The sequence below is a fragment of the Scyliorhinus torazame genome, chromosome 3 (assembly GCF_047496885.1).
Source record: "Scyliorhinus torazame isolate Kashiwa2021f chromosome 3, sScyTor2.1, whole genome shotgun sequence".
Taxonomy (NCBI): Eukaryota; Metazoa; Chordata; class Chondrichthyes; order Carcharhiniformes; family Scyliorhinidae; genus Scyliorhinus; species Scyliorhinus torazame.
Window position 1 is genome coordinate 141,653,366 of NC_092709.1, and position 24,537 is coordinate 141,677,902.

The window sequence follows — 24,537 nt, forward strand, 5'->3', positions numbered from 1 at the left end:
CAGCGCATAAACCTCATGTGCTCTCACTTCACACCACTACAGATCACCTAATGCTACACTGCAATATCATCAGGCTGCTACTTTTCTTCACGCAAAGCTAACAGTGCTTCCACTGGGCCAGACTGCAAATTCCATGGCTTGATAACATACGGCTCCTTCCTTTCAGAATAATATGTTGTGCATCTTTCCGATTTTACAGCCAGGTTGGCTAATTATCCTAATGCTGCGTTACAGTCAAGTGGGATTTCACACCTCCACCAAACAACCTATGTTTGGATACTGGCTTTTATACCGCTACCAGCCTTGGTTACATTTGAACTCACATCATCATTTCAGTTATGCAGGCCTCTGCACCATGAACCCACAACATTGGCACAATGCTGTCACATCCTGTGTCCTGATTCCCCAGGTGTCATCCTGGTCATCATGCTCTCGAATGTAGGTCCGTGTTTGCAAAACAGGAAAGGAAGGGGTGAATCAGCATTCGCCAAGGTTGAGGAATGTCAGCTTTATGGAAAGAGTTGAGAAGCTGGCATTATCCTCGTTGCAACACAAGGGACTCCTTAGGGGGAGACAATTACCCACCAACATTGCCTCAGGTGAATGAGGTGTGAATCTCCAAATGGACTCCGAAAACGAGTAACGTGAAACATCGCCTCCTCCCACTTATCTTGGAAAAGAGTACTGTAAAGATACTCGCGATGTTTACACACATGTGTGAGACTGTGCGTGTCTGGGCCTTGTCCTGTTCTGTGGCCGGTATCCTGTTGCCCCTTTATGTTTGGGCCATTCCTCCTTAGCCGGAATGTTCTGAGAGGCTGAATGAGCTTTGAACGAGCTGCTTTTTCTCTTCTTTGTCTCATGGTATTTGTACTGGTCCAATTGTATTGTTGTGCTTGTATTCTCCTCTGTATATATATATGTTGACATATTTTGCTATGCTGTGGAATTCCTGTGATTTAGCTGGCTATTTGTGACAATGGAAAAAGGTGAATGAAAAGACATTGTAAAAAAAAAGAGTCCAGTGAAAAATTATCAGTTTGTGCAAAGTTTGTTTGAACTTTTCTTAAGGCAATGAAGGTAAAAATGTTGTGAAAGGTGAAAAAGAAGTCAGGGAAGGAGGGTTTTAATTGAAGAGGAATGAGTGTTTGCAGCTGTGAGTGGTGAAGCGGACAGGAAAAGGGACAGTGTTGTGAAGCAGATGTTGAAAGTGAGCATGAGGAAAGTGGTAAAGAGATTGATGCGGAGGGAGTGTATGGTGAAAATGTAGTTGTGATAAAAGAAAGCTGGTGGTAAGAATGTAGAGAGGAAGGAAAAATTGCTGAGCAGAGGAATGCAAAGGAGCTGCAATGTATTGGCCGGGAATCCAACCCAGGCCTCTCACGTGGCAGGTGAGAATTCTACCACTGAACCACCAATGCAAGCCACACAACTGAAGCTGAACTTTCATGCACAATGCCTGAGTTGCTGACAGATGTTGATGTGTGTTCGCCAAAGAAAACTGCATGTAACCAGCAGAGAGATGCAGTGTAAAGATGAGAAATAACAGTGCAACACCAGTCGATCTTGCATTGGCCGGGAATCGAACCCGGGCCTCCCGCGTGGCAGGCGAGAATTCTACCACTGAACCACCAATGCAACTCCACTATCAATCTCATGATGTTCTCCTTTTTTTCCCCAATGCTTTCACTCAGCAGCATTTCCATTTCCTCACTTTGTCCTCTCTTTCCCCAAATGTCAACAAATTTCTTTACCTAAACTTCGGGCACAGCAGCGCATAAACCTCATGTGCTCTCACTTCACACCACTACAGATCACCTAATGCTACACTGCAATATCATCAGGCTGCTACTTTTCTTCACGCAAAGCTAACAGTGCTTCCACTGGGCCAGACTGCAAATTCCATGGCTTGATAACATACGGCTCCTTCCTTTCAGAATAATATGTTGTGCATCTTTCCGATTTTACAGCCAGGTTGGCTAATTATCCTAATGCTGCGTTACAGTCAAGTGGGATTTCACACCTCCACCAAACAACCTATGTTTGGATAATGGCTTTTATACCGCTACCAGCCTTGGTTACATTTGAACTCACATCATCATTTCAGTTATGCAGGCCTCTGCACCATGAACCCACAACATTGGCACAATGCTGTCACATCCTGTGTCCTGATTCCCCATGTGTCATCCTGGTCATCATGCTCTCGAATGTAGGTCCGTGTTTGCAAAACAGGAAAGGAAGGGGTGAATCAGCATTCGCCAAGGTTGAGGAATGTCAGCTTTATGGAAAGAGTTGAGAAGCTGGCATTATCCTCGTTGCAACACAAGGGACTCCTTAGGGGGAGACAATTACCCACCAACATTGCCTCAGGTGAATGAGGTGTGAATCTCCAAATGGACTCCGAAAACGAGTAACGTGAAACATCGCCTCCTCCCACTTATCTTGGAAAAGAGTACTGTAAAGATACTCGCGATGTTTACACACATGTGTGAGACTGTGCGTGTCTGGGCCTTGTCCTGTTCTGTGGCCGGTATCCTGTTGCCCCTTTATGTTTGGGCCATTCCTCCTTAGCCGGAATGTTCTGAGAGGCTGAATGAGCTTTGAACGAGCTGCTTTTTCTCTTCTTTGTCTCATGGTATTTGTACTGGTCCAATTGTATTGTTGTGCTTGTATTCTCCTCTGTATATATATATGTTGACATATTTTGCTATGCTGTGGAATTCCTGTGATTTAGCTGGCTATTTGTGACAATGGAAAAAGGTGAATGAAAAGACATTGTAAAAAAAAAGAGTCCAGTGAAAAATTATCAGTTTGTGCAAAGTTTGTTTGAACTTTTCTTAAGGCAATGAAGGTAAAAATGTTGTGAAAGGTGAAAAAGAAGTCAGGGAAGGAGGGTTTTAATTGAAGAGGAATGAGTGTTTGCAGCTGTGAGTGGTGAAGCGGACAGGAAAAGGGAGAGTGTTGTGAAGCAGATGTTGAAAACGAGCATGAGGAAAGTGGTAAAGAGATTGATGCGGAGGGTGTGGTGAAAATGTAGTTGCGATAAAAGAAAGCTGGTGGTAAGAATGTAGAGAGGAATGAAAAATTGCTGAGCACAGGAATGCAAAAGAGCTGTGATGCATTGGCCGGGAATCGAACCCGGGCCTCCCGCGTGGCAGGCGAGAATTCTACCACTGAACCACCAATGCAACTCCGCTATCAATTTCATGATGTTCTCCTTTTTTCCCCCAATGCTTTCACTCAGCAGCATTTCCATTTCCTCACTTTGTCCTCACTTTCCCCAAATGTCAACAAATTTCTTTACCTAAACTTCGGGCACAGCAGCGCATAAACCTCATGTGCTCTCACTTCACACCACTACAGAACACCTAATGCTACACTGCAATATCATCAGGCCGCTACTTTTCTTCACGCAAAGCTAACAGTGCTTCCACTAGGCCAGACTGCAAATTCCATGGCTTGATGACATACGGCTCCTTCCTTTCAGAATAATATGTTGTGCATCTTTCCGATTTTACAGCCAGGTTGGCTAATTATCCTAATGCTGCGTTACAGTAAAGTGGGATTTCACACCTCCACCAAACAACCTATGTTTGGATAATGGCTTTTATACCGCTACCAGCCTTGGTTACATTAGAACTCACATCATCATTTCAGTTATGCAGGCCTCTGCACCATGAACCCACAACATTGGCACAATGCTGTCACATCCTGTGTCCTGATTCCCCATGTGTCATCCTGTTCATCATGCTCTCGAATGTAGGTCCGTGTTTGCAAAACAGGAAAGGAAGGGGTGAATCAGCATTCGCCAAGGTTGAGGAATGTCAGCTTTATGGAAAAAGTTGAGAAGCTGGCATTATCCTCGTTGCAACACAAGGGACTCCTTAGGGGGAGACAATTACCCACCAACATTGCCTCAGGTGAATGAGGTGTGAATCTCCAAATGGACTCCGAAAACGAGTAACGTGAAACATCGCCTCCTCCCACTTATCTTGGTAAAGAGTACTGTAAAGATACTAGCGATGTTTACACACATGTGTGAGACTGTGCGTGTCTGGGCCTTGTCCTGTTCTGTGGCCGGTATCCTGTTGCCCCTTTATGTTTGGGCCATTCCTCCTTAGCCGGAATGTTCTGAGAGGCTGAATGAGCTTTGAACGAGCTGCTTTTTCTCTTCTTTGTCTCATGGTATTTGTACTGGTCCAATTGTATTGTTGTGCTTGTATTCTCCTCTGTATATATATGTTGACATATTTTGCTATGCTGTGGGATTCCTGTGATTTAGCTGGTTATTTGTGACAATGGAAAAAGGTGAATGAAAAGACTTTGTAAAAAAAGAGTCCAGTGAAAAACTATCAGTTTGTGCAAAGTTTGTTTGAACTTTTCTGAAGGCAATGAAGGTAAAAATGTTGTGAAGGGTTAAAAAGAAGTGAGAGGAGGAGGGTTTTAATTGAAGAGGAATGAGTGTTTGCAGCTGTGAGTGGTGAAGCGGACAGGAAAAGGGACAGTGTTGTGAAGCAGATGTTGAAAGTGAGCATGAGGAAAGTGGTAAAGAGATTGATGCGGAGGGAGTGTATGGTGAAAATGTAGTAGTGATAAAAGAAAGCTGGTGGTAAGAATGTAGAGAGGAAGGAAAAATTGCTGAGCAGAGGAATGCAAAGGAGCTGCAATGTATTGGCCGGGAATCCAACCCAGGCCTCTCACGTGGCAGGTGAGAATTCTACCACTGAACCACCAATGCAAGCCACACAACTGAAGCTGAACTTTCATGCACAATGCCTGAGTTGCTGACAGATGTTGATGTGTGTTCGCCAAAGAAAACTGCATGTAACCAGCAGAGAGATGCAGTGTAAAGATGAGGAATAACAGTGCAACACCAGTCGATCTTGCATTGGCCGGGAATCGAACCCGGGCCTCCCGCGTGGCAGGCGAGAATTCTACCACTGAACCACCAATGCAACTCCGCTATCAATTTCATGATGTTCTCCTTTTTTCCCCCAATGCTTTCACTCCGCAGCATTTCCATTTCCTCACTTTGTCCTCACTTTCCCCAAATTGCAACAAATTTCTTTACCTAAACTTCGGGCACAGCAGCGCATAAACCTCATGTGCTCTCACTTCACACCACTACAGATCACCTAATGCTACACTGCAATATCATCAGGCCGCTACTTTTCTTCACGCAAAGCTAACAGTGCTTCCACTGGGCCAGACTGCAAATTCCATGGCTTGATAACATACGGCTCCTTCCTTTCAGAATAATATGTTGTGCATCTTTCCGATTTTACAGCCAGGTTGGCTAATTATCCTAATGCTGCGTTACAGTCAAGTGGGATTTCACACCTCCACCAAACAACCTATGTTTGGATACTGGCTTTTATACCGCTACCAGCCTTGGTTACATTTGAACTCACATCATCATTTCAGTTATGCAGGCCTCTGCACCATGAACCCACAACATTGGCACAATGCTGTCACATCCTGTGTCCTGATTCCCCAGGTGTCATCCTGGTCATCATGCTCTCGAATGTAGGTCCGTGTTTGCAAAACAGGAAAGGAAGGGGTGAATCAGCATTCGCCAAGGTTGAGGAATGTCAGCTTTATGGAAAGAGTTGAGAAGCTGGCATTATCCTCGTTGCAACACAAGGGACTCCTTAGGGGGAGACAATTACCCACCAACATTGCCTCAGGTGAATGAGGTGTGAATCTCCAAATGGACTCCGAAAACGAGTAACGTGAAACATCGCCTCCTCCCACTTATCTTGGAAAAGAGTACTGTAAAGATACTCGCGATGTTTACACACATGTGTGAGACTGTGCGTGTCTGGGCCTTGTCCTGTTCTGTGGCCGGTATCCTGTTGCCCCTTTATGTTTGGGCCATTCCTCCTTAGCCGGAATGTTCTGAGAGGCTGAATGAGCTTTGAACGAGCTGCTTTTTCTCTTCTTTGTCTCATGGTATTTGTACTGGTCCAATTGTATTGTTGTGCTTGTATTCTCCTCTGTATATATATATGTTGACATATTTTGCTATGCTGTGGAATTCCTGTGATTTAGCTGGCTATTTGTGACAATGGAAAAAGGTGAATGAAAAGACATTGTAAAAAAAAAGAGTCCAGTGAAAAATTATCAGTTTGTGCAAAGTTTGTTTGAACTTTTCTTAAGGCAATGAAGGTAAAAATGTTGTGAAAGGTGAAAAAGAAGTCAGGGAAGGAGGGTTTTAATTGAAGAGGAATGAGTGTTTGCAGCTGTGAGTGGTGAAGCGGACAGGAAAAGGGACAGTGTTGTGAAGCAGATGTTGAAAGTGAGCATGAGGAAAGTGGTAAAGAGATTGATGCGGAGGGAGTGTATGGTGAAAATGTAGTTGTGATAAAAGAAAGCTGGTGGTAAGAATGTAGAGAGGAAGGAAAAATTGCTGAGCAGAGGAATGCAAAGGAGCTGCAATGTATTGGCCGGGAATCCAACCCAGGCCTCTCACGTGGCAGGTGAGAATTCTACCACTGAACCACCAATGCAAGCCACACAACTGAAGCTGAACTTTCATGCACAATGCCTGAGTTGCTGACAGATGTTGATGTGTGTTCGCCAAAGAAAACTGCATGTAACCAGCAGAGAGATGCAGTGTAAAGATGAGAAATAACAGTGCAACACCAGTCGATCTTGCATTGGCCGGGAATCGAACCCGGGCCTCCCGCGTGGCAGGCGAGAATTCTACCACTGAACCACCAATGCAACTCCACTATCAATCTCATGATGTTCTCCTTTTTTTCCCCAATGCTTTCACTCAGCAGCATTTCCATTTCCTCACTTTGTCCTCTCTTTCCCCAAATGTCAACAAATTTCTTTACCTAAACTTCGGGCACAGCAGCGCATAAACCTCATGTGCTCTCACTTCACACCACTACAGATCACCTAATGCTACACTGCAATATCATCAGGCTGCTACTTTTCTTCACGCAAAGCTAACAGTGCTTCCACTGGGCCAGACTGCAAATTCCATGGCTTGATAACATACGGCTCCTTCCTTTCAGAATAATATGTTGTGCATCTTTCCGATTTTACAGCCAGGTTGGCTAATTATCCTAATGCTGCGTTACAGTCAAGTGGGATTTCACACCTCCACCAAACAACCTATGTTTGGATACTGGCTTTTATACCGCTACCAGCCTTGGTTACATTTGAACTCACATCATCATTTCAGTTATGCAGGCCTCTGCACCATGAACCCACAACATTGGCACAATGCTGTCACATCCTGTGTCCTGATTCCCCAGGTGTCATCCTGGTCATCATGCTCTCGAATGTAGGTCCGTGTTTGCAAAACAGGAAAGGAAGGGGTGAATCAGCATTCGCCAAGGTTGAGGAATGTCAGCTTTATGGAAAGAGTTGAGAAGCTGGCATTATCCTCGTTGCAACACAAGGGACTCCTTAGGGGGAGACAATTACCCACCAACATTGCCTCAGGTGAATGAGGTGTGAATCTCCAAATGGACTCCGAAAACGAGTAACGTGAAACATCGCCTCCTCCCACTTATCTTGGAAAAGAGTACTGTAAAGATACTCGCGATGTTTACACACATGTGTGAGACTGTGCGTGTCTGGGCCTTGTCCTGTTCTGTGGCCGGTATCCTGTTGCCCCTTTATGTTTGGGCCATTCCTCCTTAGCCGGAATGTTCTGAGAGGCTGAATGAGCTTTGAACGAGCTGCTTTTTCTCTTCTTTGTCTCATGGTATTTGTACTGGTCCAATTGTATTGTTGTGCTTGTATTCTCCTCTGTATATATATATGTTGACATATTTTGCTATGCTGTGGAATTCCTGTGATTTAGCTGGCTATTTGTGACAATGGAAAAAGGTGAATGAAAAGACATTGTAAAAAAAAAGAGTCCAGTGAAAAATTATCAGTTTGTGCAAAGTTTGTTTGAACTTTTCTTAAGGCAATGAAGGTAAAAATGTTGTGAAAGGTGAAAAAGAAGTCAGGGAAGGAGGGTTTTAATTGAAGAGGAATGAGTGTTTGCAGCTGTGAGTGGTGAAGCGGACAGGAAAAGGGACAGTGTTGTGAAGCAGATGTTGAAAGTGAGCATGAGGAAAGTGGTAAAGAGATTGATGCGGAGGGAGTGTATGGTGAAAATGTAGTTGTGATAAAAGAAAGCTGGTGGTAAGAATGTAGAGAGGAAGGAAAAATTGCTGAGCAGAGGAATGCAAAGGAGCTGCAATGTATTGGCCGGGAATCCAACCCAGGCCTCTCACGTGGCAGGTGAGAATTCTACCACTGAACCACCAATGCAAGCCACACAACTGAAGCTGAACTTTCATGCACAATGCCTGAGTTGCTGACAGATGTTGATGTGTGTTCGCCAAAGAAAACTGCATGTAACCAGCAGAGAGATGCAGTGTAAAGATGAGAAATAACAGTGCAACACCAGTCGATCTTGCATTGGCCGGGAATCGAACCCGGGCCTCCCGCGTGGCAGGCGAGAATTCTACCACTGAACCACCAATGCAACTCCACTATCAATCTCATGATGTTCTCCTTTTTTTCCCCAATGCTTTCACTCAGCAGCATTTCCATTTCCTCACTTTGTCCTCTCTTTCCCCAAATGTCAACAAATTTCTTTACCTAAACTTCGGGCACAGCAGCGCATAAACCTCATGTGCTCTCACTTCACACCACTACAGATCACCTAATGCTACACTGCAATATCATCAGGCTGCTACTTTTCTTCACGCAAAGCTAACAGTGCTTCCACTGGGCCAGACTGCAAATTCCATGGCTTGATAACATACGGCTCCTTCCTTTCAGAATAATATGTTGTGCATCTTTCCGATTTTACAGCCAGGTTGGCTAATTATCCTAATGCTGCGTTACAGTCAAGTGGGATTTCACACCTCCACCAAACAACCTATGTTTGGATAATGGCTTTTATACCGCTACCAGCCTTGGTTACATTTGAACTCACATCATCATTTCAGTTATGCAGGCCTCTGCACCATGAACCCACAACATTGGCACAATGCTGTCACATCCTGTGTCCTGATTCCCCATGTGTCATCCTGGTCATCATGCTCTCGAATGTAGGTCCGTGTTTGCAAAACAGGAAAGGAAGGGGTGAATCAGCATTCGCCAAGGTTGAGGAATGTCAGCTTTATGGAAAGAGTTGAGAAGCTGGCATTATCCTCGTTGCAACACAAGGGACTCCTTAGGGGGAGACAATTACCCACCAACATTGCCTCAGGTGAATGAGGTGTGAATCTCCAAATGGACTCCGAAAACGAGTAACGTGAAACATCGCCTCCTCCCACTTATCTTGGAAAAGAGTACTGTAAAGATACTCGCGATGTTTACACACATGTGTGAGACTGTGCGTGTCTGGGCCTTGTCCTGTTCTGTGGCCGGTATCCTGTTGCCCCTTTATGTTTGGGCCATTCCTCCTTAGCCGGAATGTTCTGAGAGGCTGAATGAGCTTTGAACGAGCTGCTTTTTCTCTTCTTTGTCTCATGGTATTTGTACTGGTCCAATTGTATTGTTGTGCTTGTATTCTCCTCTGTATATATATATGTTGACATATTTTGCTATGCTGTGGAATTCCTGTGATTTAGCTGGCTATTTGTGACAATGGAAAAAGGTGAATGAAAAGACATTGTAAAAAAAAAGAGTCCAGTGAAAAATTATCAGTTTGTGCAAAGTTTGTTTGAACTTTTCTTAAGGCAATGAAGGTAAAAATGTTGTGAAAGGTGAAAAAGAAGTCAGGGAAGGAGGGTTTTAATTGAAGAGGAATGAGTGTTTGCAGCTGTGAGTGGTGAAGCGGACAGGAAAAGGGAGAGTGTTGTGAAGCAGATGTTGAAAACGAGCATGAGGAAAGTGGTAAAGAGATTGATGCGGAGGGTGTGGTGAAAATGTAGTTGCGATAAAAGAAAGCTGGTGGTAAGAATGTAGAGAGGAATGAAAAATTGCTGAGCACAGGAATGCAAAAGAGCTGTGATGCATTGGCCGGGAATCGAACCCGGGCCTCCCGCGTGGCAGGCGAGAATTCTACCACTGAACCACCAATGCAACTCCGCTATCAATTTCATGATGTTCTCCTTTTTTCCCCCAATGCTTTCACTCAGCAGCATTTCCATTTCCTCACTTTGTCCTCACTTTCCCCAAATGTCAACAAATTTCTTTACCTAAACTTCGGGCACAGCAGCGCATAAACCTCATGTGCTCTCACTTCACACCACTACAGAACACCTAATGCTACACTGCAATATCATCAGGCCGCTACTTTTCTTCACGCAAAGCTAACAGTGCTTCCACTAGGCCAGACTGCAAATTCCATGGCTTGATGACATACGGCTCCTTCCTTTCAGAATAATATGTTGTGCATCTTTCCGATTTTACAGCCAGGTTGGCTAATTATCCTAATGCTGCGTTACAGTAAAGTGGGATTTCACACCTCCACCAAACAACCTATGTTTGGATAATGGCTTTTATACCGCTACCAGCCTTGGTTACATTAGAACTCACATCATCATTTCAGTTATGCAGGCCTCTGCACCATGAACCCACAACATTGGCACAATGCTGTCACATCCTGTGTCCTGATTCCCCATGTGTCATCCTGTTCATCATGCTCTCGAATGTAGGTCCGTGTTTGCAAAACAGGAAAGGAAGGGGTGAATCAGCATTCGCCAAGGTTGAGGAATGTCAGCTTTATGGAAAAAGTTGAGAAGCTGGCATTATCCTCGTTGCAACACAAGGGACTCCTTAGGGGGAGACAATTACCCACCAACATTGCCTCAGGTGAATGAGGTGTGAATCTCCAAATGGACTCCGAAAACGAGTAACGTGAAACATCGCCTCCTCCCACTTATCTTGGTAAAGAGTACTGTAAAGATACTAGCGATGTTTACACACATGTGTGAGACTGTGCGTGTCTGGGCCTTGTCCTGTTCTGTGGCCGGTATCCTGTTGCCCCTTTATGTTTGGGCCATTCCTCCTTAGCCGGAATGTTCTGAGAGGCTGAATGAGCTTTGAACGAGCTGCTTTTTCTCTTCTTTGTCTCATGGTATTTGTACTGGTCCAATTGTATTGTTGTGCTTGTATTCTCCTCTGTATATATATGTTGACATATTTTGCTATGCTGTGGGATTCCTGTGATTTAGCTGGTTATTTGTGACAATGGAAAAAGGTGAATGAAAAGACTTTGTAAAAAAAGAGTCCAGTGAAAAACTATCAGTTTGTGCAAAGTTTGTTTGAACTTTTCTGAAGGCAATGAAGGTAAAAATGTTGTGAAGGGTTAAAAAGAAGTGAGAGGAGGAGGGTTTTAATTGAAGAGGAATGAGTGTTTGCAGCTGTGAGTGGTGAAGCGGACAGGAAAAGGGACAGTGTTGTGAAGCAGATGTTGAAAGTGAGCATGAGGAAAGTGGTAAAGAGATTGATGCGGAGGGAGTGTATGGTGAAAATGTAGTAGTGATAAAAGAAAGCTGGTGGTAAGAATGTAGAGAGGAAGGAAAAATTGCTGAGCAGAGGAATGCAAAGGAGCTGCAATGTATTGGCCGGGAATCCAACCCAGGCCTCTCACGTGGCAGGTGAGAATTCTACCACTGAACCACCAATGCAAGCCACACAACTGAAGCTGAACTTTCATGCACAATGCCTGAGTTGCTGACAGATGTTGATGTGTGTTCGCCAAAGAAAACTGCATGTAACCAGCAGAGAGATGCAGTGTAAAGATGAGGAATAACAGTGCAACACCAGTCGATCTTGCATTGGCCGGGAATCGAACCCGGGCCTCCCGCGTGGCAGGCGAGAATTCTACCACTGAACCACCAATGCAACTCCGCTATCAATTTCATGATGTTCTCCTTTTTTCCCCCAATGCTTTCACTCCGCAGCATTTCCATTTCCTCACTTTGTCCTCACTTTCCCCAAATTGCAACAAATTTCTTTACCTAAACTTCGGGCACAGCAGCGCATAAACCTCATGTGCTCTCACTTCACACCACTACAGATCACCTAATGCTACACTGCAATATCATCAGGCCGCTACTTTTCTTCACGCAAAGCTAACAGTGCTTCCACTAGGCCAGACTGCAAATTCCATGGCTTGATAACATACGGCTCCTTCCTTTCAGAATAATATGTTGTGCATCTTTCCGATTTTACAGCCAGGTTGGCTAATTATCCTAATGCTGCGTTACAGTAAAGTGGGATTTCACACCTCCACCAAACAACCTATGTTTGGATAATGGCTTTTATACCGCTACCAGCCTTGGTTACATTAGAACTCACATCATCATTTCAGTTATGCAGGCCTCTGCACCATGAACCCACAACATTGGCACAATGCTGTCACATCCTGTGTCCTGATTCCCCATGTGTCTTCCTGGTCATCATGCTCTCGAATGTAGGTCCGTGTTTGCAAAACAGAAAAGGAAGTGGTGAATCAGCATTCGCCAAGGTTGAGGAATGTCAGCTTTATGGAAAGAGTTGAGAAGCTGGCATTATCCTAGTTGCAACACAAGGGACTCCCTAGGGGGAGACAATTACCCACCAACATTGCCTCAGGTGAATGAGGTGTGAATCTCCAAATGGACTGCGAAAAAGATTAACGTGAAACATCGCCTCCTCCCACTTATCTTGGAAAAGAGTACTGTAAAGATACTCGCGACGTTTACACACATGTGTGAGACTGTGCGTGTCTGGGCCTTGTCCTGTTCTGTGGCCGGTATCCTGTTGCCCCTTTATGTTTGGGCCATTCCTCCTTAGCCGGAATGTTCTGAGAGGCTGAATGAGCTTTGAACGAGCTGCTTTTTCTCTTCTTTGTCTCATGGTATTTGTACTGGTCCAATTGTATTGTTGTGCTTGTATTCTCCTCTGTATATATATATATATGTTGACATATTTTGCTATGCTGTGGAATTCCTGTGATTTAGCTGGCTATTTGTGACAATGGAAAAAGGTGAATGAAAAGACATTGTAAAAAAAAAGAGTCCAGTGAAAAATTATCAGTTTGTGCAAAGTTTGTTTGAACTTTTCTTAAGGCAATGAAGGTAAAAATGTTGTGAAAGGTGAAAAAGAAGTCAGGGAAGGAGGGTTTTAATTGAAGAGGAATGAGTGTTTGCAGCTGTGAGTGGTGAAGCGGACAGGAAAAGGGAGAGTGTTGTGAAGCAGATGTTGAAAGTGAGCATGAGGAAAGTGGTAAAGAGATTGATGCGGAGGGAGTGTATGGTGAAAATGTAGTTGTGATAAAAGAAAGCTGGTGGTAAGAATGTAGAGAGGAAGGAAAAATTGCTGAGCAGAGGAACGCAATGGAGCTGCAATGTATTGGCCGGGAATCCAACCCGGGCCTCTCACGTGGCAGGTGAGAATTCTACCACTGAACCACCAATGCAAGCCACACAACTGAAGCTGAACTTTCATGCACAATGCCTGAGTTGCTGACGGATGTTGATGTGTGTTCGCCAAAGAAAACTGCATGTAACCATCAGAGAGATGCAGTGTAAAGATGAGAAATAACAGTGCAACACCAGTCGATCTTGCATTGGCCGGGAATCGAACCCGGGCCTCCCGCGTGGCAGGCGAGAATTCTACCACTGAACCACCAATGCAACTCCACTATCAATCTCATGATGTTCTCCTTTTTTTCCCCAATGCTTTCACTCAGCAGCATTTCCATTTCCTCACTTTGTCCTCTCTTTCCCCAAATGTCAACAAATTTCTTTACCTAAACTTCGGGCACAGCAGCGCATAAACCTCATGTGCTCTCACTTCACACCACTACAGATCACCTAATGCTACACTGCAATATCATCAGGCTGCTACTTTTCTTCACGCAAAGCTAACAGTGCTTCCACTGGGCCAGACTGCAAATTCCATGGCTTGATAACATACGGCTCCTTCCTTTCAGAATAATATGTTGTGCATCTTTCCGATTTTACAGCCAGGTTGGCTAATTATCCTAATGCTGCGTTACAGTCAAGTGGGATTTCACACCTCCACCAAACAACCTATGTTTGGATAATGGCTTTTATACCGCTACCAGCCTTGGTTACATTTGAACTCACATCATCATTTCAGTTATGCAGGCCTCTGCACCATGAACCCACAACATTGGCACAATGCTGTCACATTCTGTGTCCTGATTCCCCATGTGTCATCCTGGTCATCATGCTCTCGAATGTAGGTCCGTGTTTGCAAAACAGGAAAGGAAGGGGTGAATCAGCATTCGCCAAGGTTGAGGAATGTCAGCTTTATGGAAAGAGTTGAGAAGCTGGCATTATCCTCGTTGCAACACAAGGGACTCCTTAGGGGGAGACAATTACCCACCAACATTGCCTCAGGTGAATGAGGTGTGAATCTCCAAATGGACTCCGAAAACGAGTAACGTGAAACATCGCCTCCTCCCACTTATCTTGGAAAAGAGTACTGTAAAGATACTCGCGATGTTTACACACATGTGTGAGACTGTGCGTGTCTGGGCCTTGTCCTGTTCTGTGGCCGGTATCCTGTTGCCCCTTTATGTTTGGGCCATTCCTCCTTAGCCGGAATGTTCTGAGAGGCTGAATGAGCTTTGAACGAGCTGCTTTTTCTCTTCTTTGTCTCATGGTATTTGTACTGGTCCAATTGTATTGTTGTGCTTGTATTCTCCTCTGTATATATATATGTTGACATATTTTGCTATGCTGTGGAATTCCTGTGATTTAGCTGGCTATTTGTGACAATGGAAAAAGGTGAATGAAAAGACATTGTAAAAAAAAAAGAGTCCAGTGAAAAATTATCAGTTTGTGCAAAGTTTGTTTGAACTTTTCTTAAGGCAATGAAGGTAAAAATGTTGTGAAAGGTGAAAAAGAAGTCAGGGAAGGAGGGTTTTAATTGAAGAGGAATGAGTGTTTGCAGCTGTGAGTGGTGAAGCGGACAGGAAAAGGGACAGTGTTGTGAAGCAGATGTTGAAAGTGAGCATGAGGAAAGTGGTAAAGAGATTGATGCGGAGGGAGTGTATGGTGAAAATGTAGTTGTGATAAAAGAAAGCTGGTGGTAAGAATGTAGAGAGGAAGGAAAAATTGCTGAGCAGAGGAATGCAAAGGAGCTGCAATGTATTGGCCGGGAATCCAACCCAGGCCTCTCACGTGGCAGGTGAGAATTCTACCACTGAACCACCAATGCAAGCCACACAACTGAAGCTGAACTTTCATGCACAATGCCTGAGTTGCTGACAGATGTTGATGTGTGTTCGCCAAAGAAAACTGCATGTAACCAGCAGAGAGATGCAGTGTATAGATGAGAAATAACAGTGCAACACCAGTCGATCTTGCATTGGCCGGGAATCGAACCCGGGCCTCCCGCGTGGCAGGCGAGAATTCTACCACTGAACCACCAATGCAACTCCACTATCAATCTCATGATGTTCTCCTTTTTTTCCCCAATGCTTTCACTCAGCAGCATTTCCATTTCCTCACTTTGTCCTCTCTTTCCCCAAATGTCAACAAATTTCTTTACCTAAACTTCGGGCACAGCAGCGCATAAACCTCATGTGCTCTCACTTCACACCACTACAGATCACCTAATGCTACACTGCAATATCATCAGGCTGCTACTTTTCTTCACGCAAAGCTAACAGTGCTTCCACTGGGCCAGACTGCAAATTCCATGGCTTGATAACATACGGCTCCTTCCTTTCAGAATAATATGTTGTGCATCTTTCCGATTTTACAGCCAGGTTGGCTAATTATCCTAATGCTGCGTTACAGTCAAGTGGGATTTCACACCTCCACCAAACAACCTATGTTTGGATAATGGCTTTTATACCGCTACCAGCCTTGGTTACATTTGAACTCACATCATCATTTCAGTTATGCAGGCCTCTGCACCATGAACCCACAACATTGGCACAATGCTGTCACATCCTGTGTCCTGATTCCCCATGTGTCATCCTGGTCATCATGCTCTCGAATGTAGGTCCGTGTTTGCAAAACAGGAAAGGAAGGGGTGAATCAGCATTCGCCAAGGTTGAGGAATGTCAGCTTTATGGAAAGAGTTGAGAAGCTGGCATTATCCTCGTTGCAACACAAGGGACTCCTTAGGGGGAGACAATTACCCACCAACATTGCCTCAGGTGAATGAGGTGTGAATCTCCAAATGGACTCCGAAAACGATTAACGTGAAACATCGCCTCCTCCCACTTATCTTGGAAAAGAGTACTGTAAAGATACTCGCGATGTTTACACACATGTGTGAGACTGTGCGTGTCTGGGCCTTGTCCTGTTCTGTGGCCGGTATCCTGTTGCCCCTTTATGTTTGGGCCATTCCTCCTTAGCCGGAATGTTCTGAGAGGCTGAATGAGCTTTGAACGAGCTGCTTTTTCTCTTCTTTGTCTCATGGTATTTGTACTGGTCCAATTGTATTGTTGTGCTTGTATTCTCCTCTGTATATATATATGTTGACATATTTTGCTATGCTGTGGAATTCCTGTGATTTAGCTGGCTATTTGTGACAATGGAAAAAGGTGAATGAAAAGACATTGTAAAAAAAAAGAGTCCAGTGAAAAATTATCAGTTTGTGCAAAGTTTGTTTGAACTTTTCTTAAGGCAATGAAGGTAAAAATGTTGTGAAAGGTGAAAAAGAAGTCAGGGAAGGAGGGTTTTAATTGAAGAGGAATGAGTGTTTGCAGCTGTGAGTGGTGAAGCGGACAGGAAAAGGGAGAGTGTTGTGAAGCAGATGTTGAAAACGAGCATGAGGAAAGTGGTAAAGAGATTGATGCGGAGGGTGTGGTGAAAATGTAGTTGCGATAAAAGAAAGCTGGTGGTAAGAATGTAGAGAGGAATGAAAAATTGCTGAGCACAGGAATGCAAAAGAGCTGTGATGCATTGGCCGGGAATCGAACCCGGGCCTCCCGCGTGGCAGGCGAGAATTCTACCACTGAACCACCAATGCAACTCCGCTATCAATTTCATGATGTTCTCCTTTTTTCCCCCAATGCTTTCACTCAGCAGCATTTCCATTTCCTCACTTTGTCCTCACTTTCCCCAAATGTCAACAAATTTCTTTACCTAAACTTCGGGCACAGCAGCGCATAAACCTCATGTGCTCTCACTTCACACCACTACAGAACACCTAATGCTACACTGCAATATCATCAGGCCGCTACTTTTCTTCACGCAAAGCTAACAGTGCTTCCACTAGGCCAGACTGCAAATTCCATGGCTTGATGACATACGGCTCCTTCCTTTCAGAATAATATGTTGTGCATCTTTCCGATTTTACAGCCAGGTTGGCTAATTATCCTAATGCTGCGTTACAGTAAAGTGGGATTTCACACCTCCACCAAACAACCTATGTTTGGATAATGGCTTTTATACCGCTACCAGCCTTGGTTACATTAGAACTCACATCATCATTTCAGTTATGCAGGCCTCTGCACCATGAACCCACAACATTGGCACAATGCTGTCACATCCTGTGTCCTGATTCCCCATGTGTCATCCTGTTCATCATGCTCTCGAATGTAGGTCCGTGTTTGCAAAACAGGAAAGGAAGGGGTGAATCAGCATTCGCCAAGGTTGAGGAATGTCAGCTTTATGGAAAAAGTTGAGAAGCTGGCATTATCCTCGTTGCAACACAAGGGACTCCTTAGGGGGAGACAATTACCCACCAACATTGCCTCAGGTGAATGAGGTGTGAATCTCCAAATGGACTCCGAAAACGAGTAACGTGAAACATCGCCTCCTCCCACTTATCTTGGTAAAGAGTACTGTAAAGATACTAGCGATGTTTACACACATGTGTGAGACTGTGCGTGTCTGGGCCTTGTCCTGTTCTGTGGCCGGTATCCTGTTGCCCCTTTATGTTTGGGCCATTCCTCCTTAGCCGGAATGTTCTGAGAGGCTGAATGAGCTTTGAACGAGCTGCTTTTTCTCTTCTTTGTCTCATGGTATTTGTACTGGTCCAATTGTATTGTTGTGCTTGTATTCTCCTCTGTATATATATGTTGACATATTTTGCTATGCTGTGGGATTCCTGTGATTTAGCTGGTTATTTGTGACAATGGAAAAAGGTGAATGAAAAGACTTTGTAAAAAAAGAGTCCAGTGAAAAACTATCAGTTTGTGCAAAGTTTGTTTGAACTTTTCTGAAGGCAATGAAGGTAAAAATGTTGTGAAGGGTTAAAAAGAAGTGAGAGGAGGAGGGTTTTAATTGAAGAGGAATGAGTGTTTGCAGCTGTGAGTGGTGAAGCGGACAGGAAAAGGGACAGTGTTGTGAAGCAGATGTTGAAAGTGAGCATGAGGAAAGTGGTAAAGAGATTGATGCGGAGGGAGTGTATGGTGAAAATGTAGTAGTGATAAAAGAAAGCTGGTGGTAAGAATGTAGAGAGGAAGGAAAAATTGCTGAGCAGAGGAATGCAAAGGAGCTGCAATGTATTGGCCGGGAATCCAACCCAGGCCTCTCACGTGGCAGGTGAGAATTCTACCACTGAACCACCAATGCAAGCCACACAACTGAAGCTGAACTTTCATGCACAATGCCTGAGTTGCTGACAGATGTTGATGTGTGTTCGCCAAAGAAAACTGCATGTAACCATCAGAGAGATGCAGTGTAAAGATGAGGAATAACAGTGCAACACCAGTCGATCTTGCATTGGCCGGGAATCGAACCCGGGCCTCCCGCGTGGCAGGCGAGAATTCTACCACTGAACCACCAATGCAACTCCGCTATCAATTTCATGATGTTCTCCTTTTTTCCCCCAATGCTTTCACTCCGCAGCATTTCCATTTCCTCACTTTGTCCTCACTTTCCCCAAATTGCAACAAATTTCTTTACCTAAACTTCGGGCACAGCAGCGCATAAACCTCATGTGCTCTCACTTCACACCACTACAGATCACCTAATGCTACACTGCAATATCATCAGGCCGCTACTTTTCTTCACGCAAAGCTAACAGTGCTTCCACTAGGCCAGACTGCAAATTCCATGGCTTGATAACATACGGCTCCTTCCTTTCAGAATAATATGTTGTGCATCTTTCCGATTTTACAGCCAGGTTGGCTAATTATCCTAATGCTGCGTTACAGTAAAGTGGGATTTCACACCTCCACCAAACAACCTATGTTTGGATAATGGCTTTTATACCGCTACCAGCCTTGGTTACATTAGAACTCACATCATCATTTCAGTTATGCAGGCCTCTGCACCATGAACCCACAACATTGGCACAATGCTGTCACATCCTGTGTCCTGATTCCCCATGTGTCTTCCTGGTCATCATGCTCTCGAATGTAGGTCCGTGTTTGCAAAACAGAAAAGGAAGTGGTGAATCAGCATTCGCCAAGGTTGAGGAATGTCAGCTTTATGGAAAGAGTTGAGAAGCTGGCATTATCCTAGTTGCAACACAAGGGACTCCCTAGGGGGAGACAATTACCCACCAACATTGCCTCAGGTGAATGAGGTGTGAATCTCCAAATGGACTGCGAAAAAGATTAACGTGAAACATCGCCTCCTCCCACTTATCTTGGAAAAGAGTACTGTAAAGATACTCGCGACGTTTACACACATGTGTGAGACTGTGCGTGTCTGGGCCTTGTCCTGTTCTGTGGCCGGTATCCTGTTGCCCCTTTATGTTTGGGCCATTCCTCCTTAGCCGGAATGTTCTGAGAGGCTGAATGAGCTTTGAACGAGCTGCTTTTTCTCTTCTTTGTCTCATGGTATTTGTACTGGTCCAATTGTATTGTTGTGCTTGTATTCTCCTCTGTATATATATATATATGTTGACATATTTTGCTATGCTGTGGAATTCCTGTGATTTAGCTGGCTATTTGTGACAATGGAAAAAGGTGAATGAAAAGACATTGTAAAAAAAAAGAGTCCAGTGAAAAATTATCAGTTTGTGCAAAGTTTGTTTGAACTTTTCTTAAGGCAATGAAGGTAAAAATGTTGTGAAAGGTGAAAAAGAAGTCAGGGAAGGAGGGTTTTAATTGAAGAGGAATGAGTGTTTGCAGCTGTGAGTGGTGAAGCGGACAGGAAAAGGGAGAGTGTTGTGAAGCAGATGTTGAAAGTGAGCATGAGGAAAGTGGTAAAGAGATTGATGCGGAGGGAGTGTATGGTGAAAATGTAGTTGTGATAAAAGAAAGCTGGTGGTAAGAATGTAGAGAGGAAGGAAAAATTGCTGAGCAGAGGAACGCAATGGAGCTGCAATGTATTGGCCGGGAATCCAACCCGGGCCTCTCACGTGGCAGGTGAGAATTCTACCACTGAACCACCAATGCAAGCCACACAACTGAAGCTGAACTTTCATGCACAATGCCTGAGTTGCTGACGGATGTTGATGTGTGTTCGCCAAAGAAAACTGCATGTAACCATCAGAGAGATGCAGTGTAAAGATGAGAAATAACAGTGCAACACCAGTCGATCTTGCATTGGCCGGCAATCGAACCCGGGCCTCCCGCGTGGCAGGCGAGAATTCTACCACTGAACCACCAATGCAACTCCACTATCAATCTCATGATGTTCTCCTTTTTTTCCCCAATGCTTTCACTCAGCAGCATTTCCATTTCCTCACTTTGTCCTCTCTTTCCCCAAATGTCAACAAATTTCTTTACCTAAACTTCGGGCACAGCAGCGCATAAACCTCATGTGCTCTCACTTCACACCACTACAGATCACCTAATGCTACACTGCAATATCATCAGGCTGCTACTTTTCTTCACGCAAAGCTAACAGTGCTTCCACTGGGCCAGACTGCAAATTCCATGGCTTGATAACATACGGCTCCTTCCTTTCAGAATAATATGTTGTGCATCTTTCCGATTTTACAGCCAGGTTGGCTAATTATCCTAATGCTGCGTTACAGTCAAGTGGGATTTCACACCTCCACCAAACAACCTATGTTTGGATACTGGCTTTTATACCGCTACCAGCCTTGGTTACATTTGAACTCACATCATCATTTCAGTTATGCAGGCCTCTGCACCATGAACCCACAACATTGGCACAATGCTGTCACATCCTGTGTCCTGATTCCCCAGGTGTCATCCTGGTCATCATGCTCTCGAATGTAGGTCCGTGTTTGCAAAACAGGAAAGGAAGGGGTGAATCAGCATTCGCCAAGGTTGAGGAATGTCAGCTTTATGGAAAGAGTTGAGAAGCTGGCATTATCCTCGTTGCAACACAAGGGACTCCTTAGGGGGAGACAATTACCCACCAACATTGCCTCAGGTGAATGAGGTGTGAATCTCCAAATGGACTCCGAAAACGAGTAACGTGAAACATCGCCTCCTCCCACTTATCTTGGAAAAGAGTACTGTAAAGATACTCGCGATGTTTACACACATGTGTGAGACTGTGCGTGTCTGGGCCTTGTCCTGTTCTGTGGCCGGTATCCTGTTGCCCCTTTATGTTTGGGCCATTCCTCCTTAGCCGGAATGTTCTGAGAGGCTGAATGAGCTTTGAACGAGCTGCTTTTTCTCTTCTTTGTCTCATGGTATTTGTACTGGTCCAATTGTATTGTTGTGCTTGTATTCTCCTCTGTATATATATATGTTGACATATTTTGCTATGCTGTGGAATTCCTGTGATTTAGCTGGCTATTTGTGACAATGGAAAAAGGTGAATGAAAAGACATTGTAAAAAAAAAGAGTCCAGTGAAAAATTATCAGTTTGTGCAAAGTTTGTTTGAACTTTTCTTAAGGCAATGAAGGTAAAAATGTTGTGAAAGGTGAAAAAGAAGTCAGGGAAGGAGGGTTTTAATTGAAGAGGAATGAGTGTTTGCAGCTGTGAGTGGTGAAGCGGACAGGAAAAGGGACAGTGTTGTGAAGCAGATGTTGAAAGTGAGCATGAGGAAAGTGGTAAAGAGATTGATGCGGAGGGAGTGTATGGTGAAAATGTAGTTGTGATAAAAGAAAGCTGGTGGTAAGAATGTAGAGAGGAAGGAAAAATTGCTGAGCAGAGGAATGCAAAGGAGCTGCAATGTATTGGCCGGGAATCCAACCCAGGCCTCTCACGTGGCAGGTGAGAATTCTACCACTGAACCACCAATGCAAGCCACACAACTGAAGCTGAACTTTCATGCACAATGCCTGAGTTGCTGACAGATGTTGATGTGTGTTCGCCAAAGAAAACTGCATGTAACCAGCAGAGAGATGCAGTGTAAAGATGAGAAATAACAGTGCAACACCAGTCGATCTTGCATTGGCCGGCAATCGAACCCGGGCCTCCCGCGTGGCAGGCGAGAATTCTACCACTGAACCACCAATGCAACTCCACTATCAATCTCATGATGTTCTCCTTTTTTTCCCCAATGCTTTCACTCAGCAGCATTTCCATTTCCTCACTTTGTCCTCTCTTTCCCCAAATGTCAACAAATTTCTTTACCTAAACTTCGGGCACAGCAGCGCATAAACCTCATGTGCTCTCACTTCACACCACTACAGATCACCTAATGCTACACTGCAATATCATCAGGCTGCTACTTTTCTTCACGCAAAGCTAACAGTGCTTCCACTGGGCCAGACTGCAAATTCCATGGCTTGATAACATACGGCTCCTTCCTTTCAGAATAATATGTTGTGCATCTTTCCGATTTTACAGCCAGGTTGGCTAATTATCCTAATGCTGCGTTACAGTCAAGTGGGATTTCACACCTCCACCAAACAACCTATGTTTGGATAATGGCTTTTATACCGCTACCAGCCTTGGTTACATTTGAACTCACATCATCATTTCAGTTATGCAGGCCTCTGCACCATGAACCCACAACATTGGCACAATGCTGTCACATCCTGTGTCCTGATTCCCCATGTGTCATCCTGGTCATCATGCTCTCGAATGTAGGTCCGTGTTTGCAAAACAGGAAAGGAAGGGGTGAATCAGCATTCGCCAATGTTGAGGAATGTCAGCTTTATGGAAAGAGTTGAGAAGCTGGCATTATCCTCGTTGCAACACAAGGGACTCCTTAGGGGGAGACAATTACCCACCAACATTGCCTCAGGTGAATGAGGTGTGAATCTCCAAATGGACTCCGAAAACGAGTAACGTGAAACATCGCCTCCTCCCACTTATCTTGGAAAAGAGTACTGTAAAGATACTCGCGATGTTTACACACATGTGTGAGACTGTGCGTGTCTGGGCCTTGTCCTGTTCTGTGGCCGGTATCCTGTTGCCCCTTTATGTTTGGGCCATTCCTCCTTAGCCGGAATGTTCTGAGAGGCTGAATGAGCTTTGAACGAGCTGCTTTTTCTCTTCTTTGTCTCATGGTATTTGTACTGGTCCAATTGTATTGTTGTGCTTGTATTCTCCTCTGTATATATATATGTTGACATATTTTGCTATGCTGTGGAATTCCTGTGATTTAGCTGGCTATTTGTGACAATGGAAAAAGGTGAATGAAAAGACATTGTAAAAAAAAAGAGTCCAGTGAAAAATTATCAGTTTGTGCAAAGTTTGTTTGAACTTTTCTTAAGGCAATGAAGGTAAAAATGTTGTGAAAGGTGAAAAAGAAGTCAGGGAAGGAGGGTTTTAATTGAAGAGGAATGAGTGTTTGCAGCTGTGAGTGGTGAAGCGGACAGGAAAAGGGAGAGTGTTGTGAAGCAGATGTTGAAAACGAGCATGAGGAAAGTGGTAAAGAGATTGATGCGGAGGGTGTGGTGAAAATGTAGTTGCGATAAAAGAAAGCTGGTGGTAAGAATGTAGAGAGGAATGAAAAATTGCTGAGCACAGGAATGCAAAAGAGCTGTGATGCATTGGCCGGGAATCGAACCCGGGCCTCCCGCGTGGCAGGCGAGAATTCTACCACTGAACCACCAATGCAACTCCGCTATCAATTTCATGATGTTCTCCTTTTTTCCCCCAATGCTTTCACTCAGCAGCATTTCCATTTCCTCACTTTGTCCTCACTTTCCCCAAATGTCAACAAATTTCTTTACCTAAACTTCGGGCACAGCAGCGCATAAACCTCATGTGCTCTCACTTCACACCACTACAGAACACCTAATGCTACACTGCAATATCATCAGGCCGCTACTTTTCTTCACGCAAAGCTAACAGTGCTTCCACTAGGCCAGACTGCAAATTCCATGGCTTGATGACATACGGCTCCTTCCTTTCAGAATAATATGTTGTGCATCTTTCCGATTTTACAGCCAGGTTGGCTAATTATCCTAATGCTGCGTTACAGTAAAGTGGGATTTCACACCTCCACCAAACAACCTATGTTTGGATAATGGCTTTTATACCGCTACCAGCCTTGGTTACATTAGAACTCACATCATCATTTCAGTTATGCAGGCCTCTGCACCATGAACCCACAACATTGGCACAATGCTGTCACATCCTGTGTCCTGATTCCCCATGTGTCATCCTGTTCATCATGCTCTCGAATGTAGGTCCGTGTTTGCAAAACAGGAAAGGAAGGGGTGAATCAGCATTCGCCAAGGTTGAGGAATGTCAGCTTTATGGAAAAAGTTGAGAAGCTGGCATTATCCTCGTTGCAACACAAGGGACTCCTTAGGGGGAGACAATTACCCACCAACATTGCCTCAGGTGAATGAGGTGTGAATCTCCAAATGGACTC

General features: G+C 44.4%; 24 non-coding genes across 24 annotated transcripts; all 24 read right to left on the reverse strand.

The window, feature by feature from the left end:
• Nucleotides 1–1,350: 1,350 nt before the first annotated feature.
• trnag-gcc (transfer RNA glycine (anticodon GCC)) lies at nt 1,351–1,421 on the reverse strand. The gene has a single exon. It is a non-coding gene; the product is annotated as a tRNA-Gly (tRNA).
• Nucleotides 1,422–1,567: 146 nt separating this feature from the next.
• trnag-gcc (transfer RNA glycine (anticodon GCC)) lies at nt 1,568–1,638 on the reverse strand. Its single transcript has one exon. It is a non-coding gene; the product is annotated as a tRNA-Gly (tRNA).
• Nucleotides 1,639–3,117: 1,479 nt separating this feature from the next.
• On the reverse strand, nt 3,118–3,188 carry trnag-gcc (transfer RNA glycine (anticodon GCC)). The gene has a single exon. It is a non-coding gene; the product is annotated as a tRNA-Gly (tRNA).
• A 1,479-nt stretch (nt 3,189–4,667) lies between these two features.
• trnag-gcc (transfer RNA glycine (anticodon GCC)) lies at nt 4,668–4,738 on the reverse strand. Its single transcript has one exon. It is a non-coding gene; the product is annotated as a tRNA-Gly (tRNA).
• Nucleotides 4,739–4,884: 146 nt separating this feature from the next.
• trnag-gcc (transfer RNA glycine (anticodon GCC)) lies at nt 4,885–4,955 on the reverse strand. The gene has a single exon. It is a non-coding gene; the product is annotated as a tRNA-Gly (tRNA).
• Nucleotides 4,956–6,438: 1,483 nt separating this feature from the next.
• Nucleotides 6,439–6,509, reverse strand: trnag-gcc (transfer RNA glycine (anticodon GCC)). The gene has a single exon. It is a non-coding gene; the product is annotated as a tRNA-Gly (tRNA).
• Nucleotides 6,510–6,655: 146 nt separating this feature from the next.
• Nucleotides 6,656–6,726, reverse strand: trnag-gcc (transfer RNA glycine (anticodon GCC)). The gene has a single exon. It is a non-coding gene; the product is annotated as a tRNA-Gly (tRNA).
• A 1,483-nt stretch (nt 6,727–8,209) lies between these two features.
• trnag-gcc (transfer RNA glycine (anticodon GCC)) lies at nt 8,210–8,280 on the reverse strand. The gene has a single exon. It is a non-coding gene; the product is annotated as a tRNA-Gly (tRNA).
• Nucleotides 8,281–8,426: 146 nt separating this feature from the next.
• Nucleotides 8,427–8,497, reverse strand: trnag-gcc (transfer RNA glycine (anticodon GCC)). Its single transcript has one exon. It is a non-coding gene; the product is annotated as a tRNA-Gly (tRNA).
• A 1,479-nt stretch (nt 8,498–9,976) lies between these two features.
• Nucleotides 9,977–10,047, reverse strand: trnag-gcc (transfer RNA glycine (anticodon GCC)). The gene has a single exon. It is a non-coding gene; the product is annotated as a tRNA-Gly (tRNA).
• A 1,479-nt stretch (nt 10,048–11,526) lies between these two features.
• Nucleotides 11,527–11,597, reverse strand: trnag-gcc (transfer RNA glycine (anticodon GCC)). Its single transcript has one exon. It is a non-coding gene; the product is annotated as a tRNA-Gly (tRNA).
• Nucleotides 11,598–11,743: 146 nt separating this feature from the next.
• On the reverse strand, nt 11,744–11,814 carry trnag-gcc (transfer RNA glycine (anticodon GCC)). The gene has a single exon. It is a non-coding gene; the product is annotated as a tRNA-Gly (tRNA).
• Nucleotides 11,815–13,301: 1,487 nt separating this feature from the next.
• On the reverse strand, nt 13,302–13,372 carry trnag-gcc (transfer RNA glycine (anticodon GCC)). Its single transcript has one exon. It is a non-coding gene; the product is annotated as a tRNA-Gly (tRNA).
• A 146-nt stretch (nt 13,373–13,518) lies between these two features.
• trnag-gcc (transfer RNA glycine (anticodon GCC)) lies at nt 13,519–13,589 on the reverse strand. The gene has a single exon. It is a non-coding gene; the product is annotated as a tRNA-Gly (tRNA).
• Nucleotides 13,590–15,073: 1,484 nt separating this feature from the next.
• On the reverse strand, nt 15,074–15,144 carry trnag-gcc (transfer RNA glycine (anticodon GCC)). Its single transcript has one exon. It is a non-coding gene; the product is annotated as a tRNA-Gly (tRNA).
• Nucleotides 15,145–15,290: 146 nt separating this feature from the next.
• On the reverse strand, nt 15,291–15,361 carry trnag-gcc (transfer RNA glycine (anticodon GCC)). The gene has a single exon. It is a non-coding gene; the product is annotated as a tRNA-Gly (tRNA).
• Nucleotides 15,362–16,840: 1,479 nt separating this feature from the next.
• On the reverse strand, nt 16,841–16,911 carry trnag-gcc (transfer RNA glycine (anticodon GCC)). Its single transcript has one exon. It is a non-coding gene; the product is annotated as a tRNA-Gly (tRNA).
• Nucleotides 16,912–18,390: 1,479 nt separating this feature from the next.
• trnag-gcc (transfer RNA glycine (anticodon GCC)) lies at nt 18,391–18,461 on the reverse strand. The gene has a single exon. It is a non-coding gene; the product is annotated as a tRNA-Gly (tRNA).
• A 146-nt stretch (nt 18,462–18,607) lies between these two features.
• Nucleotides 18,608–18,678, reverse strand: trnag-gcc (transfer RNA glycine (anticodon GCC)). Its single transcript has one exon. It is a non-coding gene; the product is annotated as a tRNA-Gly (tRNA).
• Nucleotides 18,679–20,165: 1,487 nt separating this feature from the next.
• trnag-gcc (transfer RNA glycine (anticodon GCC)) lies at nt 20,166–20,236 on the reverse strand. The gene has a single exon. It is a non-coding gene; the product is annotated as a tRNA-Gly (tRNA).
• A 146-nt stretch (nt 20,237–20,382) lies between these two features.
• Nucleotides 20,383–20,453, reverse strand: trnag-gcc (transfer RNA glycine (anticodon GCC)). The gene has a single exon. It is a non-coding gene; the product is annotated as a tRNA-Gly (tRNA).
• A 1,483-nt stretch (nt 20,454–21,936) lies between these two features.
• trnag-gcc (transfer RNA glycine (anticodon GCC)) lies at nt 21,937–22,007 on the reverse strand. Its single transcript has one exon. It is a non-coding gene; the product is annotated as a tRNA-Gly (tRNA).
• Nucleotides 22,008–22,153: 146 nt separating this feature from the next.
• On the reverse strand, nt 22,154–22,224 carry trnag-gcc (transfer RNA glycine (anticodon GCC)). Its single transcript has one exon. It is a non-coding gene; the product is annotated as a tRNA-Gly (tRNA).
• A 1,479-nt stretch (nt 22,225–23,703) lies between these two features.
• trnag-gcc (transfer RNA glycine (anticodon GCC)) lies at nt 23,704–23,774 on the reverse strand. The gene has a single exon. It is a non-coding gene; the product is annotated as a tRNA-Gly (tRNA).
• Between the last annotated feature and the right edge of the window lie 763 nt (nt 23,775–24,537).